The 5,321-nt window shown below is 41.5% G+C and overlaps 1 pseudogene; it reads left to right on the plus strand.

The window, feature by feature from the left end:
* Positions 1–1,349: 1,349 nt before the first annotated feature.
* Positions 1,350–3,353, plus strand: LOC102239403 (annotated as a pseudogene).
* Positions 3,354–5,321: the final 1,968 nt, after the last annotated feature.

A 5,321-nucleotide genomic window follows, 5' to 3' on the forward strand; every position in this document is an offset into this window, starting at 1 on the left:
GTGCGTACACGGGTGTTGGCGGAGGTTCTTACTCTGTGGCTGCTTGCGCGCTCGCGCTGGCGCCAAAAGGCCTGTGTCCCCGGGACAGGCGTCCTCCGAAGCCAGGCCACCCCAAGCCTGTAGGCCTGCGCCTAGGCCTGGAGCGGCCGGGGTCCCAGAATGTGACAGAGGGTGCACGTCGGGCTGACGGGACTCCCCCCCCACCCCACCGTGTACGAATTTCATGCACCGGGCCCCTAGTTTAAAATGTGACTTGAAGGCCTCGGATCAAAAACTCAACCAGATAATAGCTGAGTTAGGAGAGCTAGCCCAACAGAAACAAGAACCTCCAAAGCATACATTTTCATGAAAGATCAGCTGTCAAAACACCAAAACGAAGGTGAGAGTATTATCAGAAAAGTAAAACAAGCTCTGGATGATGAAAAAAAGAGCGTTCATCAACTTGAAGATGATAAAGTGAACATCACTGAAAAGTCAGGCCTGCAGAAAGAACAGTTAATCCAAAGTGAATTGGCTATTAATGATTTGTATGTAACCAAGGAGAGGCTTGAGGATAAAATAGAAGATTTAGTAATCAGCTATATCAGTCATAAAAATATAATTTAAACATCCAGAAGAACTTTGAGTTTAAGTAACATATGAAACAAAATGAAAAGGAGCTTTCTAGAGTCCAAAATTTGGAGAAGAGATTAGCACAAATTCAGCTCAGCATAGGGCAGCTTTGCAATGCTAAGGCTGCTCCTTTAGGTAAATTTGAGCTATTTCACCACCACTCTCCACAGGATCAATTACTTCAGAATCTATAGAGTCTCTCAAGGCAATTAAATCTGATGAACTCATCCTAGCCGGTTTGGCTCAGTGGATACAGTGTCGGCCTGTGGACTGAAAGGTCCTGGGTTTGATTCTGGTCAAGGGCACATGCCAGGGTTGTGGGCTCGATCCCCAGTAGGGGGCGTGCAGGAGGCAGCCTATCAATGATTCTCTCTCATCATTGATGTTTCTCTCTCTCTCTCCCTACCTCTCTGAAATCAATAAAAATATATTTAAAAAAATAAATCTGATGAATTCAGTGAGTTTTCTAAGTTGCTCCAAGAAGAGGTACAAGAGCTGAGAAAATCAACACAGGAAAAAAGAAAGAATGAGAACGAATGAGAACACTCGAGAAAAATAATCAGAGATTGTCTGATTCAATTGCTGCCACCTCTAAACTAGAAAGAAAATAACATGGAACCTGGGATTACAAAGCAAAGGGAAGAGGAACCTGCGCAGGGTTTGCTTCCCTTTTCTCCACCCTCCTCTTCAGGCCTAAGCTCGAGCTAGTTGCCCACCGGCCTAGCATCGCTTTCACTATGGCCCTCAGCGATGCTGACGTGCAAAAGCAGATTAAGCATATGATGGCTTTTATTGAACAAGAAGCCAATGAAAAAGCAGAAGAAATAGATGCAAAAGCAGAAGAAGAGTTCAACATTGAGAAAGGTCGTCTTGTGCAAACCCAAAGACTGAAGATTATGGAATACTATGAGAAGAAAGAAAAGCAGATAGAGCAGCAGAAAAAAATGTAAGTAAATCCTGGTCTCAGTATAAAACTAAAGAAGATTTACAAAGATAGTGGGACAAGAGGATAGAGCAGATGCTTCAAAGTCAAGCAAGTATGAGTTCATGTCTTAAATGGATTACTTACTACATATCTGACCTTGGGCAAGTTGCTTAACTTTTCTTTGCTCATTTGTGATAATGGAATTCTCCTAGAATTACTGAAAGATTAAACTGGAATAACAGATACGAAATTGCTTGCCACTTGGTAAGCACTTAATAAATATTTCTTTATCTTTGAAAATATGTTGGTAGAGTAGAAACAAGATGGCAGCGTAGGTAAACACCTGTACTTGCAGCCTCCCATAACCACATCAAAATTACAACTAAAGCCGTAGCTGCTTTGGCTCAGTGGAAAGAGCATCGCCCTGCGGACTGAAGGTTCCCAGGTTCAATTCCAGTCAAAGGCACATGCCTGCGTTGCAGGCTCAATCCCAGTAAGGGCTGTGTAGGAGGCAGCTGATCAGTGATTCTCTCTCATCATTGATGTTTCTATCTCTCCCTCTCCCTTCCGTTCTGAAATCAATAAAAAAAAATATTACAATTAAAATACAGAACAACCATCATTCAGAACTGCCTAAAATCTGGCTGATCGCAAGTCCTATAACTAGAAAAGTAAAAAAGAAAGCACATTGAGACTGGTAAGAGGGGCAGAGGTCCAGAACAGGCTGATACGACACCCACATGTGCCATAATTTTAATCAGGAGGCAGATTGTCTCTGCGGAGGTCACCTGTCAGGAGCAAGGGGATCCAGCCCCACAGAGACCCATAGCCCAGGTTTCCAGAGGTGGGAAGAGAAGCCCCCGCAACTGCTTGGGCTTAGATGCTCCTTATCTGTAAATGTGATTTAAAATCTAAGCCTTTATTAAAAAAAAAGAAAATAACATGAATAAACTTATTCAGAAATTAAGCAGCTAAAGGAGAAATAAGATGTTTTACAAAACTTAAGAACTCTTAATCAAAGCAAAAAGTAAGGACTTTTCTTTAAATGAAAATTTTACTAATGAAGTGAGCAAAAATAAACTTCTGAGGCAGGCAGTACCCAACCTGAAGGAGAGACTTATTGAATTTAGAAGTGCACAGGTGGAAACTTAAACAGGAAAATGAAAAAAATAGTAGAAATATCTAGGGAAAAGCAAACACTACAAGAGGCAAATATGCAACTTTCTATGCTGAGGAAAAAAGAGAAAGAATTGGAATATGTTGCAATGAAGAAGGCTCTTGGTGTAGAGCAACTATTGAAAGAAAAAGAATAGGGCAAGATGTGGGAATTAAATCAATCAACTTCTAAATGCAGTTCCGTCAATGCAGGAGAAGATAGCTATGTTTCAATAGGAGGGAAATGAAGTCATGTTGGCACTGAAACAGAAACAAATGGAAAACTGTACCTTAGAGAAGGAGGTTCAACATTTACATGACAAAGAATTACGCTTAAACCAGGAGCTGGTGAGATGGCTTAACCATGCTTTAGAATCCGAAGATCCTCCTTTGCCAGTGGTTGGTCTGCAGAAGATAGGGTGGCTAAACTAAGAAGGGAAGCCACAGTACTGGAGGAAAAGCTATGTTCATCCTCTAATGCAATGGAAAAGGCAAGCCATCGAGCCAGTCATTGCAGAAACCACTGAATTTTGTCACCAAGGAGAGAGATGAAAGTGCACTACAGTTTTCTGTCTCTCGGGAACAAGAAAAGCAGTCTGCTCAAGCACTAGCTAACCTGGAGTTGGCACTAGCTGAGTGGATGGAGGAGACAGAGGTCTAGCAGGAAAACTGGTGGTGTTACAGGGACACCTGCAGCAAGCAAATGCTGGCTTGGCTCTGAAGGAAGAACAAACAGAAGAATTTAAAAAACATAATGAGGTCCAACAGGATGTACAAAAGAAACTGATGCACTTACTAAGTAGCACGGAAGGAAAAGTCGACAGAAACTTATGAGAAACCTCTTTATGGGATACTTTTAAACACCAAAACGTGAATGTCATGAAGCGTTACAATAAATGGAAAGTACTTTAGGTATCAAAAGTGAAGAAACAGAGCAGCTCTTCAATGAAGATCAAGATGGTGTTACCAGATGGACAACTGGTGGCCCGGATCAAAGTGTTCCTAACACACTTCTGAGACCAAGGCAGCGGTCCATGCATAAGGGTTCTTTTTCAGAACTTTATGTTAAAAATCTCGGAGCAGAATCTCATTCAGCTTCCCACCCGCAAAGCACTCTGCTTGTGAAACCCTGTTCCACAGCTGTGTCTCTTATTAACCCACTCAGACCTGGTCCTGGTGGGTCTGGGCATCTCCTTTTAAATGCTATTATTAATGATTTGCCCACATACACACCTTTGCCACAGTCACCTGACCAGAGAGCTCGTTTCACTGAGAGACCTTCCCCAGCAAGTAGATGATTCTCAAGCCAGAGAGAAGAGCACTTGAAAGCAGTGAACTTTTGGAAAAGTCACATATTTGTTTGCAGTTTTACTTTATTTAATAAAAATATTAATACTTTAAAAAAGAGTTTTATAGTTTCTTTTCTTTTCCCTGCAACTTAAACACTAATGGACCAACACTTTCTAGAAGGAAAAGGAAAAGTAACTAAAATTAATTTTGTTGACTCTATGCAAATTGTTTCCCACATATTCTCAGTTAACTTTCATATCTGTCTCATTAGAGTGATATTATGTATCCCTATTTTATAGGTGAAGAACTGGACTCAGATAGGTTGACAAACTCTACCCAAGATAAAAAATTAGGAAGTTCAGACAGAATTCTGACTGGAGTTGGTGTTCTTCCCACTACATTGTGTTGTTTCAGAAGTGTCTCTCTACAGGGTGGGTGCAGTACCAGTCAAGAAAACAGAGGATTGGCTTCACCTTTCAAGGATGAAAGAAAAGAAAAACAGCTTTCTATGAGCTCTTTGGCCACTTCCTTTGGTCATGGAAAGTCTGGAAAGGGACTTCCAGGACTCTCCTCTGCTGGCACTGCAGCACCCTACCTCACCAAGCCAGATCTGCTGAACCTGGATTTGGAGAAGGGTTCATGGGACACCCTTTGGGAGTGTCCACTGTGGTCTGCTTTATACAGTTCATAATTTGCTATAAACAGCTCGTTGTTCCTAATGAAACCTGCATGATCATGCCTGAGCTTTTAGGAAAAGAGGACTTCTTTTTATGGTTCTCCCCTCAGAGGTAAACTAGAGCCCTCTTCATCTCCATGATCCTCGTTAACCTATTGGGCCTTGATTTCAAGACTCTGGACTATCATCTAGAAATGTGTGGATCCTGGCAAAATGCCCGACAAGTGCCTGGTAAGAGGACTGCTGGTGCTCACGAAAATGTTATGTGATTCTATTTAGTGGGGCTCTAGGGCCCACAAATGCCAGCTCTTTGATGCTTTCATGCTAAGAGAGAAGGGAATACAGATTTCTCAATTAAATGATGTTGGCTAAGAGTAGTTTTCAAAGAAACAGTTGCTCAAAATGACTACTTCCTCCCTTAGACACAGGGGCTATTTAAAACCACTTTAGTTTGAAATTGGTGATAAAAAAGAATGGGTTTAAGGATTTTAAATGTAATTTTTATTAATTAAGAAAGGAATATGTGCTTATTGAATAAAATCTGAAAAACACATGTAAATGGAAGAAGAAAAAAGTAATCATAGTTCTACCACCTGGACCAGCCGTGGGCAAACTACGGCCCGCGGGCCGGATCCGGCCCGTTTGAAATGAATAAAACTAAAA

Source organism: Myotis brandtii, unplaced genomic scaffold (assembly GCF_000412655.1).
Source record: "Myotis brandtii unplaced genomic scaffold, ASM41265v1 scaffold33, whole genome shotgun sequence".
In the NCBI taxonomy this organism is placed as follows: Eukaryota; Metazoa; Chordata; class Mammalia; order Chiroptera; family Vespertilionidae; genus Myotis; species Myotis brandtii.